Raw genomic sequence first — 16,014 nt, 5'->3', positions numbered from 1 at the left:
CAGCAACTGGCTGCGCGCTCAACCATCACGTCAGCATTGTATGGGCATGCTCCCGGAATTCGTGTCTCGCTTGCATCACATTCAGAGAGTTGAAGTGTTTGCTTATAGAATTGTTTCATTTCAGTAAAGGTTTGAGTTGAGAGTTCAGCGTCTGTCCTCTCCATTGCTTTGCTCTTGTCCCTGTCTGTATTGCGCTATTTACTCAAGAAGAAGATACACTAAACAAGGCCAAATATCAGACAGTGACCACACTGACGCCGCACATTGCGTGCCGTTAACAGGTAAGGAGAAATCGCACCTCGTTGGAAGTTTTAACCCATTGAAACAAACAATTTTTGTCAATGAGCACCGTTGCACTGAAAACGAAATTGTTCTGAGCAAAATGCCAAGGGTTGGTTGAGAGTGGAAATTTATTTGTTAATATTCGAATGGCGAAAACAGAGCAATCACGTTAAATGTGTTGGGGATCTGCAGCAAGTAAGTTTTGTTTAATAAACGGCTACAATTCGCATTCTATCACCATAATGACATTGTTCTTAAAAAATAGAAATGAAAATAGAAAATACAATTAAATTTGTTAACAGTAATGGTAACACCAGAGTTAGTTGTGCTGGCAACACTTTCTAAGTAAACAAAGATGGCTATGACATCCACGTTCACGGCCGCTCTCTCGATTGGTGATGTGCTCACGTTTGTCGTTTCTGGTGTCGAATCGAGGTTTTTCGTCGAATCCAAAATGGTTTTTGTTGCCGATCACCCAATACAGATCGGCCTCAAGGTTTCCGGCGATGAAATCGCGGAAATAGTTCTGCTGTGCGTGCAAACGCCCAGCTTGCCCAGCAAGCCGCATCAGATTTTCTCAATTGCGAAGAGCCATTCGAGCTATCCGTAGGTTAAAGAAAGGAGGTGTTTGTGCATAGCCAGCCTCTTCGAAAGGTGCAAGCACTTGTTCGGGGGGTTGCTTCCCTGGTGCAGGTATGATATATGCCTGTTTTTTTTTTACCTTCATAGGTAAATTCACGCTGCGACTCGTGTTGTGCTATATCACATATACCATCTCACAATATATAGGCAGTAAGTTTTGCCGTTCTTTTCAGAAGCTAAGTACAGATATTCCGCATAGACAGAACGAGGCTAAAAATTGTAATGCTACCTTATCAGTGCGTCTAAGGATAAAAACAAATGATAGTTACGTTTGTTAGTCGCGTCCACGGAGGAAGCCATTTAGGAGGTGAAACTCCCGTCAGCGCGAGCGAGCGCGGGCGACCAGATAAGGTCACAATTGTATGCGCCGACGTAGCCGTATGCAGTGGCGGAGCCATGCGGCGCGTAGAAGCCGCAACGAAAAAAATAAAAAAAAATGCAGCGCCCGGCAGGCGCCTCCGGCGCGCTCTCCGGTCACTTCCTCCGTGCCCTCAATAGAAGTCAGGCGTTCGCGGCCGAACGGGAGCAACACGCTCGACCGGTTGGCCTGGCAACCGAAACAGCAGTAATTCCTTTCCAGGCCGCCAGGCGCCGATAGCATGAGAATGCTTCTAAAACCTCTTGATAATTTTAAAGTAGGGACACTCTGCTCCTCACGGCGCTTTCCTCCTCGATTCTCCTCGCCCGCCGGATGCGCACGGCGCGCTTTTCCTCCAGGGCTCCCGCCGACCGGCCGCAGGATTCTATCATCATCATCATCATCATCATCAGCAGCAGCAGCAGCAGCAGCAGCAGCAGCAGCAGCCTGGTTTCTCCCACTGCAGGGCAAAGGCCTCTCCCATACTTCTCCAACAACCCCGGTCATGTACTAATTGTGGCCATGCCATGCCTGCAAACTTCTTAATCTCATCCGCCCACCTAACTTTCTGCCGCCCCCTGCTACGCTTCCCTTCCCTTGGGATCCAGTCCGTAACCCTTAATGACCATCGGTTATCTTCCCTCCTCATTACATGTCCTGCCCATGCCCATTTCTTTTTCTTGATTTCAACTAAGATGTCATTAACTCGCGTTTGTTCCCTCACCCAATCGGCTCTTTTCTTATCCCTTAACGTTATACCTATCATTCTGCTGTCCATAGCTCGTTGCGTCGTCCTCAATTTGAGTAGAACCCTTTTCGTAAGCCTCCAGGTTTCTGCCCCGTAGGTGAGTACTGGTAAGAGTCAGCTATTATATACTTTTCTCTTGAGGGATAATGGCAACCTACTGTTCATGATCTGAGAATGCCTGCCAAACGCACCCCAGCCCATTCTTATTCTGCAGGATTCTATGGAGGCATGTTATTTTGGGCCAGTTGCGCGGCCCAGTGGGGTTGAAAATTTTGAGAAACGCTAATAATAGCATCGATAATGCTGGAGGCAACGTTTATGAGGAGGTTGGTTTTTTTCTTAAAGCGATATGAACGGGCTATACCGTTGTAAAGGGAGCTTTGACGCGAGTTCTATACTCCAGACAATCTTCCTGCCACCTGATCAGATGCTTTACTTCGTGCGTCTGATCTAGTATTGCTTGTGACACATCCCTTTGTGCGTGGCTTATTAAGCGAAAGGCTTAGATCTGTTTCAAGGTCCCGTTGTTATCTACAGAAAACATCACGTGACCGAAGCAACGCGGGAAGCGAACTAAAGCATGTGCAGCCGCGTTAAAAGATTATTAATGATTAGAAAGGAGGATTAGGGTGGATTTAGGAGGATTAAGGTGGACAAAGGTAGATGAATGTGAATTCGGGTGGATTAAGATGAATTAAGGACGATTATTGTGGATTAGGGTAGATTAAGTTGAATGATGGAGCATTAGGGTGGATTAACGAGGATTAAAGTGCGTTAAAGAGGGTTAGAGTAGAATAAGGTCGATGAAGGTGGATTAGGTTGCATAAGGAGTACTTACGTGGATTATGGATTATGAATGAAGGAGTATTAAGGTCCATTAATGTGAATTTGCTGGATTAATGTGCATTAGGAGGATTATGGTAGACTAATCGGTATTAATACTCAATGAACCCTAATTCACCTTAGTCCACCCTAATCCACATTATTGCTCCTTCATCCACCTTAATCCAGCTTAGTACTCCTAATTCACCTTGAAACAACCTAATCAACCTACATCGCCCCTAATGCACCTTAGCCTACCCTATACGGTCTTGATATATATATATATATATATATATATATATATATATATATATATGCGAACGCTTGTGAGTGCTACCCATTCGCCTGCGCCCGTTGCTGACAAATCTCTTAGCAAGTGGTGGAGGTGCTGGGTTTCGACCACCCTGGAACTTCAGAGTCGCACTGTACCCCCCATCACGCCCCACGACGCACGCACTCCTCCAACTCTTCCAACGGCGCCGGCCACCTTGGTCTGTGCCGGTGTCTTGCGTCAGCGAGATCCCCCTTTCTTCTCCGGCACAGATGACAAAGACGTTGAAGATTGGATCTCTTATGAGCGACTGAGTGCCCATAACCAGTGGGACAATGTTACCAAGTTGAGAAACGTCGCATTCTATCTTACGGACGTTGCGAAAGTTTGGTTTTTAAACCATGCAGCCGACCTCACTTCGTGGTTGGTCTTCAAGACCAGCTTTACCCAAGTTTTCAGTCGGCCAGCAGTACGAAAGCTTCGTGCAGAACACACACGATCACACACGATTTGCGCACACAATCCCAAGAGGCCGAGAGAACATCAGGAGCTACATTGAGAACATTGTCGACCTTTGCACATGGGTGAACGCATCGATGTCAGAGGAGAAGAAGATCAAACATATAATGAAGGGTATTGAGGACGACGCGTTTCAAATGTTATTATCGAAGAGTCCTCACACTCCTAATCCACCTTGAAACAACCTAATCAACCTACATCGCCCCTAATGCACCTTAGCCTACCCTATACGGTCTTGATCCTCCTTTATCAACCAGGGCACGGCGGGACCTTCGTAAGCACAAGGATGAATCCGTTGCTCGTTTTTGTACAGGTCACGCTGTGGTCCGCGTCCATACCTGTTCGCAATTCATCGGATATCACGACAACGATCGCCGACGCTCAAGACCACGTGCTCACCTACGGAGGACGGGCTTTCATGACGAGGCCAGACCAGCCAGACATGACATCAGCACCGCCAATGGGATATATAAGCCACGCCGACGGGGACCACATCAGAGGGCACGGCGGGACCTTCGTGAGCGCAACGATGAATCCGTTGCTCCTTTTTGTACAGGTCACGCTGTGGTCCGCGTCCATACCTGTTCGCAATTCATCGGATATCACGACAACGATCGCCGACGCTCAAGACCACGTGCTCACCTACGGAGGACGGGCTTTCATGACGAGGCCAGACCAGCCAGACATGACATCAGCACCGCCAATGGGATATATAAGCCACGCCGACGGGGACCACATCAGAGGGCACGGCGGGACCTTCTTGAGCGCAACGATGAATCCGTTGCTCCTTTTTGTACAGGTCACGCTGTGGTCCGCGTCCATACCTGTTCGCAATTCATCGGATATCACGACAACGATCGCCGACGCTCAAGACCACGTGCTCACCTACGGAGGACGGGCTTTCATGACGAGGCCAGACCAGCCAGACTAGACATCAGCACCGCCAATGGGATATATAAGCCACGCCGACGGGGACCACATCAGAGGGCACGGCGGGACCTTCGTGAGCGCAACGATGAATCCGTTGCTCCTTTTTGTACAGGTCACGCTGTGGTCCGCGTCCATACCTGTTCGCAATTCATCGGATATCACGACAACGATCGCCGACGCTCAAGACCACGTGCTCACCTACGGAGGACGGGCTTTCATGACGAGGCCAGACCAGCCAGACATGACATCAGCACCGCCAATGGGATATATAAGCCACGCCGACGGGGACCACATCAGAGGGCACGGCGGGACCTTCTTGAGCGCAACGATGAATCCGTTGCTCCTTTTTGTACAGGTCACGCTGTGGTCCGCGTCCATACCTGTTCGCAATTCATCGGATATCACGACAACGATCGCCGACGCTCAAGACCACGTGCTCACCTACGGAGGACGGGCTTTCATGACGAGGCCAGACCAGCCAGACATGACATCAGCACCGCCAATGGGATATATAACCCACGCCGACGGGGACCACATCACAGGGCACGGCGGGACCTTCGTGAGCACAAGGATGAATCCGTTGCTCGTTTTTGTACAGGTCACGCTGTGGTCCGCGTCCATACCTGTTCGCAATTCATCGGATATCACGACAACGATCGCCGACGCTCAAGACCACGTGCTCACCTACGGAGGACGGGCTTTCATGACGAGGCCAGACCAGCCAGACATGACATCAGCACCGCCAATGGGATATATAAGCCACGCCGACGGGGACCACATCAGAGGGCACGGCGGGACCTTCGTGAGCGCAACGATGAATCCGTTGCTCCTTTTTGTACAGGTCACGCTGTGGTCCGCGTCCATACCTGTTCGCAATTCATCGGATATCACGACAACGATCGCCGACGCTCAAGACCACGTGCTCACCTACGGAGGACGGGCTTTCGTGACGAGGCCAGACCAGCCAGACATGACATCAGCACCGCCAATGGGATATATAAGCCACGCCGACGGGGACCACATCAGAGGGCACGGCGGGACCTTCTTGAGCGCAACGATGAATCCGTTGCTCCTTTTTGTACAGGTCACGCTGTGGTCCGCGTCCATACCTGTTCGCAATTCATCGGATATCACGACAACGATCGCCGACGCTCAAGACCACGTGCTCACCTACGGAGGACGGGCTTTCATGACGAGGCCAGACCAGCCAGATATGACATCAGCACCGCCAATGGGATATATAACCCACGCCGACGGGGACCACATCACAGGGCACGGCGGGACCTTCGTGAGCGCAACGATGAATCTGTTGCTCCTTTTTGTACAGGTCACGCTGTGGTCCGCGTCCATACCTGTTCGCAATTCATCGGATATCACGACAACGATCGCCGACGCTCAAGACCACGTGCTCACCTACGGAGGACGGGCTTTCATGACGAGGCCAGACCAGCCAGACATGACATCAGCACCGCCAATGGGATATATAAGCCACGCCGACGGGGACCACATCGGAGGGCACGGCGGGACCTTCGTGAGCGCAACGATGAATCCGTTGCTCCTTTTTGTACAGGTCACGCTGTGGTCCGCGTCCATACCTGTTCGCAATTCATCGGATATCACGACAACGATCGCCGACGCTCAAGACCACGTGCTCACCTACGGAGGACGGGCTTTCACGACGAGGCCAGACCAGCCAGACATGACATCAGCACCGCCAATGGGATATATAAGCCACGCCGACGGGGACCACATCAGAGGGCACGGCGGGACCTTCGTGAGCGCAACGATGAATCTGTTGCTCCTTTTTGTACAGGTCACGCTGTGGTCCGCGTCCATACCTGTTCGCAATTCATCGGATATCACGACAACGATCGCCGACGCTCAAGACCACGTGCTCACCTACGGAGGACGGGCTTTCATGACGAGGCCAGACCAGCCAGACATGACATCAGCACCGCCAATGGGATATATAAGCCACGCCGACGGGGACCACATCAGAGGGCACGGCGGGACCTTCGTGAGCGCAACGATGAATCCGTTGCTCCTTTTTGTACAGGTCACGCTGTGGTCCGCGTCCATACCTGTTCGCAATTCATCGGATATCACGACAACGATCGCCGACGCTCAAGACCACGTGCTCACCTACGGAGGACGGGCTTTAATGACGAGGCCAGACCAGCCAGACATGACATCAGCACCGCCAATGGGATATATAAGCCACGCCGACGGGGACCACATCAGAGGGCACGGCGGGACCTTCGTGAGCGCAACGATGAATCCGTTGCTCCTTTTTGTACAGGTCACGCTGTGGTCCGCGTCCATACCTGTTCGCAATTCATCGGATATCACGACAACGATCGCCGACGCTCAAGACCACGTGCTCACCTACGGAGGACGGGCTTTCATGACGAGGCCAGACCAGCCAGACATGACATCAGCACCGCCAATGGGATATATAAGCCACGCCGACGGGGACCACATCAGAGGGCACGGCGGGACCTTCGTGAGCGCAACGATGAATCCATTGCTCCTTTTTGTACAGGTTGGTGTGCAAGGCTCATCTATATATCTTTGTAGCGATAATAGGTTCATTATTGTCCTGCCGTGCCCGGCTGTATGTTTGTCACTGATTGATGAAGCGTGGAATGTACTTTTGTTACTGCTGGCTGGGGATGTAGAAGTGAATCCCGGACCTTCTCGTATTGAGCTAATGTTGAAAAACGTGCAAGAAACCTTGCAGGCCTTGATAACCATCGTTTCTGTTTCACAAATATCTCTTGAGAAAAACTATGAATGATAGGTTCGATAAACTAAACAACGTACTCACTGTTATTGCAAAACACACAGAACAACTGACTCAGTTACGGTCAGAGGTCAACTCTTTGAAAGAAACTATAAACAATCAACAGAAGAAGTTAAATGACTTGGAAGACCGAAGTCGACGAAGGAACCTTATAATTTTTGGCCTTGAAGAACCAACAAATGAGAGCGCTGGTGACTTGAGAAAGCGGGTTCTTGAGGACATATTTTGTTCTAAACTAGGTGTCACCACCAACACAGTCGAACGGATACACAGAATAGGTAGAATCAGCGATAAACCTAGGCCTGTGTTTCTTAATTTCTTTGACTACAATGAAACAGTGTCTGTATTGAAGAATTACTTTAAGCTCAAGAAAACAGGTATATGGATCTGGCACGATTACTGTAAGGCTACGCTAACTAAGCGTTCTCATCTTTGGCGGTATGGTAAGCAATTTAAAGATGAGGCGCGAAAAATTTCACTGGACTATGACCGGCTACGTGTAGACGACAAGATATATGAATGGGACGAAGTAAGCTCGCAGGTTGTCGCGCTTCATAAATCCCGATCTACACGGACATCTAACTGACCCGAAACGAAAGAATTCTGAATGGTCTTGCTTAATGCAAGAAGTCTTGCCAATAAGTCTAATAAGCTTGAAGACCTCCTTTTTCTTCACAACCCACATATACTTGCCGTAACTGATACGTGGCTTACACCTAATATTAATGATTACGAAATTATTCCGCCTTCCCACAAAATAATAAGACGCGATCGCGAAGGACGAGGAGGGGCGTGGCTATAATAACAAAAAATGAAGTACAATGTTTCGAGCTTGAGGGCATTCGAAATCATGAAAGTGTCTGGTGTAAAATCAATTACGAAAGTATTTCTACCTTGTTTGGCGTGGTTTACCGGCCACCAAAAAGCAATGTGTCATACCTGGAAGCACTGGCCGCTTGCATATAGCGTATGCTCAAACCAAATCGCACGCTGGTGCTCACTGGCGATTTCAACTTGCCAGGCATAGACTGGAATGTACTCGCTATCTCGGGGCCCGATGATGCAGACAACGCACGCGTACTTCTCGATTCTTCATTTTTCGATCACTTGAAACAAATAGTCACTATTCCGACTCGCACCATTGCAACTGTGCAATCGATTCTCGACCTTGTTTTCCTGAAAAATTTTCCTGAATATTACTCAGTTATTATTACTGATGGCATCTCGGACCACAAGATTCGATAGGTTCTAGGTTTGTTCCTTTGCGTAGAAAGATTACAAAGCGTCGGAACCCATGGATTAGTCGGGACGTAATCCATCTAAAGCGGCGTATTAAACGAAAAAGGAAGGGTAAAACTACGTCAGTATTAACCGCCCTTCAAGGACAGCTGGTTACTAAACTGAAGCTTGCGCGTAGTAAATTTTATGGCCAAACTCTTACAGCTTTCTTGAAGGAATCTCCTGAAAAATTCTGGCGCTACTTGTCAGGTTCCCAACCGTGCGTGAATTATCTAAAGATTAATGGTAACATGTGTACAAACTTTACTCTTGTTGTAAATGAATTTAACACTACTTTTCACCAAGCGTTTACAAGACCAAATGTTCAATATTTACGAACGCAATACTCTGACTTACCGCCCGTTCCAAACTCAATGCCTGACCTTGTTCTTGGTCGCGAAGGAATACGTTCTCTTCTTTTAAATATAAGAGTGGAAAAGTCAAGTGGCGCTGACGGCATACCGCATGCCTTATTGTACGGTACTCAGAGATTGTGTCCCATTTCCTTTATGTTCTGTTTAACGCATCACTCAACCAATGCTCCTTACTCGCAGATTGGCTCACGGCAAAAGTAATTCCATTATTTAAATCGGGAAACAGGCTAGAAGCTCGTAACTACAGACCAATTTCTCTAATAAGCACATGCTGTAAATTTCTGGAGCATGTAATAGGTCACCATATATCTCAGTACCCTGAATCAAAAAAAATTCTTCGTTTAGTATCAGCATGGTTTCCGGAGGACTGTCTCAACAACTACACAATTAATTTCGGTTATACATGATTTTGCTTCAGCTCTAGATAATTGTAGGCATATAATGCGGTTTTTCTTGACATGTCAAAAGCTTTTGATCGTGTGCCACACACTTTACTCATTGACAGAATAAGGGATGCCGGGCTTCCTGAGAGATTGATATTATGGTTGCAGGCTTATCTGAGTAATCGCTCACAGTTTGTGGAGTGTGCGGGTGTTAGGTCTGCTGATCTGCCGGTATTGTCTGGGGTTCCACAAGGTTCAGTGCTTGGTCCTCTGTTGTTTTTAATTTATATAAACGGAATTGCTTCTAACATCGATAATTCTGTTACAATAAAATTGTTCTCTGATGACTGCGTGATGTATAGTGTTGTCAATAGCTCCTCTTGCCAAACACTACTGAACAATAGCCTCTGTACACTCGCGGACGGGTGCGAACGAAACGGTATGCAAATAAATTTTGATAGAACAGTTGCCATGACAATAACCACAAAGAAAAAGCCACTGCCTCATACGTACCACATTGCTAATAAAGCTATTCAATCGGTAACGTCTGTCAAATATCTAGGACTAACTATCACAAGTAACTTAATATGGGACAAACATTTGACGAACGTTTGCACAACAGCGTTCAATAAACATTGCCTTTTGCGCAGGAAACTAAAAGACTCGCCGTCAAGTGTTAAACTTGAGGCATACCGCACTTTGGTTCGACCAGTCCTTGAGTACGCTTCCGCAGTATGGGACCCATACTACGTTAACGATATCGCACAAGTAGAACGAATTCAGCGCCTCGCTGCCCGATTTATTGTATCTGACTATCGGTCTTCATCTGTTACTGACATGTTGCAGCGACTGAATCTGGAACCCCTCCGTGCACGCCGAAAGATTGCGAGACCGAAAATGCTTTATTTGATATATCAGAACAAAATCGGTCTCCCGCGCGAAACTTATCTTTCCCGCTCACAACACAGGTCTTCTAGAATTAATCACTCGAATGTTATCCGCCCGTACTTTGCGAGGACGAAAATGTTTCAGAAGTCTTTTTTTTCCGCTAACAATTGAAGAGTGGAATTGTCTGCCAGCGTCTGTTGTTGATTGTGCAAATGTAGATTCCTTTGTGAAATCTTTGTCATTGCACTTGATGTAACCCTCTCTTGCTAGGGCAGCATTGCTACCTGCAGTATTTTGAAATAAATAAATAAATAATCCATCATATTCCGCCTTAATCCTTCATCCACCTTAATTCTTAATTGTGCACGTTAATCCAACTTAATCCTGCCTAATAGTCCCAATTGATCTACCTTAATACACCCTAACCCACCTCTATCACACCTAATCCAGATCGATGGTCCCTAATCCACCTTAATCTACCTTAATCCATCCTAATCGGTTTTAATCTTCCTTTATCAACCCTAATTTGCCTTAATCCAGATTATTCGACCTTAATCTTCCTTTATACACCCTAATCCTTGTTAATGCGCTCTAATCTAACCCTAATCGGTCTTAATACCCTTTCATCATCCCTTCACTCTAATCCACCATAATCCGCCTTAATCCTCCTTAACCCACCTTCAAATTTGTTCACGCATCTTAACCCTTCTTAATGCACTCTAATCCACCTTAATCTTGTTTAATACACTCTTAGCAACTTTAATCCTCCCTAATTCAACTTGTGTCAATCACTAATGATTCATTAATTAACTTGGGTAACCATTCTCTTATACAGGGGTGGACATCACCTCCGGCCTTCCTTGGGTCACGTGATACTTCCAGTTTACAACGCGACCTTGAAACATGGAGATCTAAAGGCTTTCGCCTTAAAAGTTAAAAAAAAACTCGATGTTGACTAGCTAACGCTCATCACCTGCAATAGCGGGTAAAATATACGGGTATAATTGCCGCTAATGTTTTTTCAGGGCGCAAAGCAGAATCTATAACGCTGCACTTCCGAGTGAACACAACAGTTAGCGACTTGCGAGTTGATGGAGCCGCCCCAGAATATTAAGCATATTGAGGACAACCGCAACAAAAACGCTAGTGAGCAGGCCGGAAGAATAAATAAAAATGCAGCATTACGCGATGCTTTGCTACGAGCTATAAGAAAGACGCCTCAGCTCGCAAACAACGGTGTTCTACGTCGGAACAAAGCTCTTTCGGCCAATGTCATGCAGCCACTGCTTCCTGCGCAAGCCATCACGCTTTCCTTGTGGTATTATAAAAATGGCATAACCATCTTGAGGCTTTTTGCTGCAGTTATATGCACAACAGCCCGGCATAGCGCTAGCATATAGAGCACGAAACACAGCGTTCAATGTTCGCTACGCCGAGCCAAAGCGACGAGCCAGCCGTGCGCAGGAGGAGAATGGCGCGAACGAAAAAGAAAACCACAAGCAAAACTCAAGATCCGCGCGTTTCCAAGGGCAACGGCAGGGAGACCAATCGTCGTGCAGAAAAACGAGGGCAAAACTGGTTGCCGCGGGGGGAACGCGCAAGGGGCGAGGAGGAGGCAAGGAGGTCGCGCGGCGGCGGCAGAGTTCAAAGAGTGTCCCTACTTTCAGATTGTCAAGGGATATTAAGTGCTTCTAAAGCCCCTTAAATTTCGTAAAGTAGGGCCACGCTTTCAAGAATGCCGCCTTCTCCTCGAGCGCTCTGGTCGAAGTCGATGCCACGTCGCTATTGGCCTTATGGCATCACGTGGCCCCTTGCGCCGGCTTCGTTTGTTTACAGTCACGCTTCAGTGCCATTTTTGCTCGAGAAGCGGCGTTTGTTGGCGCCATTCCTTCCATTCCTATTCTGTGTTGTTTCCATTTTGTCAACGCCTTAATGGATGTTTTGTGGCAAGTGCGATGTCGCTTCACGTCATTTCCTGTGACCATGACCTGCTGCGCGTTCGGATGCCAATATAGTTTTAGCAAAGGCAAGAATCTGTTCGCGTTACCGTCCGGAAAGCGCGACGGGTTAAGAAGAAAGACAAGGCTTCACCGAATCGGGAGGGGAGAACTTCCGACCAACTTCCTCCGCGCGACTATGCGAGGCAAGTTGTGAGTCTCTCAGAGTTTAGTATGTGCCAGGTTTCCGTATTGTGCTGCGGGAAATAACGTAGTAGATATTGCACAGTTCACTGTGCAAGTATCATTTGTACGCACGCTTTAACACGATTTTTACGCAACGTTTACTTTGTTTATATACGCACTACGTGGTCGTGTCAGTCGTATTTGCTGCGCTTAATCGTTTTGTACGCCAACCAGCTTGAGTTCGCGGGCACGCGAGGTGGCGTGCGATAACGTGATTACGAAATTTTAAAGATTCAGCGCAGTCCTTTTGACAAAATTTCAGTCTTGATCATGAAAGCGCCTCAGGAGAGCAACTCTCTGCCTTTTGTGGTTACTTACTAGCCTTCTTCAGATAGAATAGCTTTCATTGTCTCATTTGTTCGTGTTCCTCGTTGGCGGTCGCCCGGTGGATTTGCGATCCAGAGGCACCAATGAAAAGTGTGCGTGCTCTCCCGAAACCGTGTTACGCGGTGCGTTTGTCGCCGAGCGACAGCATCATGGGTAATTGATACGTATGTGCTAATTCGCGTGAGCTTTAAAGGGTGCGAAGCTTAAGATGCGGCGGTGGAGCACTCGCAAAGAAAACGTGCGGTCGCCCGCCTGTTCCCTGGCTGGTTTAGTCGCCGTTCGTGCTTAGTCGTTTGATCGTTCGCACACTCGTTTAGTCGTTCGTTTAGTTGTTTGCTCGTTCGTTTAGTTTGCTCGTTCGTTTAGTTCGCGCGCTCGTATAGCCGTTCGCTTGCTCGTGCATTCCACTATTAGTTTCCACAGTCACTATGCCTAATTGAGACGCGCTTGCTGTAGTACTCTTAGGCTGGTGCGTTTATTTACGCAATGAGACAATAAATGGTGCACATGGACTTGTGACTGCAAAGGCAAATCTGTAATGCATCTATGCTTAAAATAAACTGTTAACCTGCAACTCGAATGCCGTTTCATATCATTTTGACCTATGGATAAAACATTTCACTTGCCACAATTTCGGCCGCGTCATGACGGGGGGATTCATTGCGCGATCATGACTTCACTAATAAAGTCATCACTCGCAAATGTTACTTCGGAGGGAGTGCAACCGTCCTCAATACATGCAACTCAGTGCAACTCGATTCGCGACAAGTACGTCACTTAGTAAAGGGACAAACCGACGCACGATGAAGTGTTATTCGCGATAAGTCATTAACCTGAAAAAAATTACTGACGCCCACAGAGGTCTTGTTTGAAATTGAGTCAAGCATTGTTATCGCGCTCCCGCTTCGCGCACAAATACTAAAGCCTTATTTTGTTTTCTTGTGTACGCAGATTCCCGACTCGATGATCGGCCGCGGTATTTCTCTCGACGTTGAGACACGAGAAACATGATAGCACCAGCGCCCACCTCTAAGCCTTTGCGCGCGCTTAGATTGGCAAGCACGCACGTTGGCGGCACTGTAGCTTGTAATACACTTTCGAACCTTCAGAGCAGTGATCTCCGTCAGCCTTTGTACATCATAGCTGATACGCGCCGCGAATTCACATGGTAAGGACGGCGCGGATTCTTTAGGCTGAGGGCTTGCTGGAAGTCAAGATGTTGTCATTCGATCGTAAACGTGTTATTCACAACCATTCGCAACAAGATCTTAGGACACGCCTTTGACAAATGTTGCGTACCTAATTGCAGGGCACATGATACATTCGCAGTTGTCAACGCACAGCGTTAACACTCCTCCACATACTTTTTAAAGAAATTGTTACAAAAAAATGAAACAAAAGCTGCCGTTACTGAATTTGTATAACCATCAGACTAGAAATTCTAACTGTACACGAAGTTACATGGAGCTGGAAAGCCAACGTGAACGCCTAAAGAGCACTGCCTTGCTATGCGTGCATTCACTCTGCGAAAGATCGTCTGCTGCACTCGAGCATCGTAGGCGGCGCCACGGTCGAGGAGGGAGCGTAAAAGAGAGGAGAAACGAGGAGGAGGGTGTCACTACTTTACGAAGTTTAAGGTGTTTTAAGTGGCTCCGCGGACTTGTGACCTTTTCTGGTCGCCGCAAACAGTGGAATTTCCACTCCTAAATGTTTCTTGCTCCGTGGTCCGGGCGCACCTTTCCTGTCATGCTTACCGAATAGGTGTGATAAGATTGTCTGTGTACGATGACTGGCGCGTGTTTGCGCTTACAGTGCACAGTGTTCAAGGCAGGACCCGGGCTATCGCGAACACAGCAGACACCTGCCGCCCGTAGAAATTTCCCAAGTGGCGGTTGAGCCTTAAAAGAGAATAACAAATTGGACCAAGTGGAGTTTCTGCCACCAGGCTTCCGAAGTGGAGCGATGGTTTTTTTTTTGGGGGGGGCAAAGTGACTTGTACTTTCTACTTGTACATTTTAATGCATTACTTGGAAACCGATTGCACCAGTTGTAAGAGAATTTAGCTGTGCGCACAGTACCAGAAAGCAAACTAGCCATGCTGTACGCAGGTCAAACGCTCCCAAGCTATTTGCAGTTGCTTCGAAATTTCATATGGGGAAATAAAGTGCCACTCACCGTGCTGAATAAAAAAGATCTTCTGCTTCTGCCGCTAAACGGAAGTATGCCATGAAGACGATATGTCGCCTCGCGGTATGATATGTATGATAATCGACTTCAGGCCTTCTGAAGCAGTTCTCATTCCTGCTACCGCGCCTGCAGACAAAATTACATTACCGAGAGTATATCTGCTGCTAAAAACGTTAGTAACACTAATTCTGTGACAGAATACCATGCACAAGGAAAACCAAATGTAACCTAAGCTTACATCACTGTAATTTAATAAGTGACTGCCTATAAACAAAGTTGACTCCGCGATTCGAAGTGACAGCAAGATGTTTAAAATAAATAGAAATAAAGGAATTGTCTACTCGCCGTGAAGAAAGAAGTCGACCCGATTGAAGTGTTTGGAAGAAACCAGCATAGTGTCAGTCACCTTTTCCTGATGCGGAAGCTTCTTATCCAAATCGCCATCCGATGCACGTCGTCTGCTTCTTTTGGGAAAAGACGAAATCATATATTGTTGTCTTTCCTTCACGATGACACGCATAAGGGTACGCAACAAAAGTATTTCGACATTAACGCAGAAAGTTGGGATGGTTGCTGTTGAAGCAGTTGCTGTGACATAGTAGCTAGCGCGAACAAGACTAACGGAAAGAAAGGCGGGACAGGACAGAGCGCTGGACTTCAACTAACAAGCGTCATATTGAAAAACATGCAGATGCCACCGTATGCTTAAATAAATGCGACAGACGCATACATGAATGTTCCATGGCGCTCTTTGGTCAAACCTGGCCCTTGTGCCATAAAACACCACACATCAACATCAACATGAATGTTCCACGTAGGAGACAACCAAATGCGCGACAAAGCCGATAAACGCCCACAGCAATATTTTACAAAGCATTCACCAGGGGCCGACTTCTCAAAGCGTTTCATTTGTAAGTTCTGTTTTTCATTAGCTGACCACCTTCGCTGATAATATGTCCTACATCACTATTGGCTAACATGAACGCTTCTAGCGTAAGAACGCTTTGTGAATACGGGCC

The 16,014-nt window shown here is 47.5% G+C and overlaps 1 protein-coding gene across 1 annotated transcript in view; it reads left to right on the top strand.

Annotated features, from left to right (window-relative positions):
- The window catches only part of LOC142559415 (uncharacterized), a 227,025-nt gene that overhangs the window by 180,161 nt on the left and 30,850 nt on the right, over nucleotides 1-16,014 (top strand). The gene's annotated exons all lie outside the window — the stretch shown is intronic.

Source organism: Dermacentor variabilis, chromosome 10 (assembly GCF_050947875.1).
Source record: "Dermacentor variabilis isolate Ectoservices chromosome 10, ASM5094787v1, whole genome shotgun sequence".
In the NCBI taxonomy this organism is placed as follows: domain Eukaryota; kingdom Metazoa; phylum Arthropoda; class Arachnida; order Ixodida; family Ixodidae; genus Dermacentor; species Dermacentor variabilis.
Note: the sequence above shows the minus strand (reverse complement) of the source record. Positions and strands in the feature narration are given on the sequence as shown.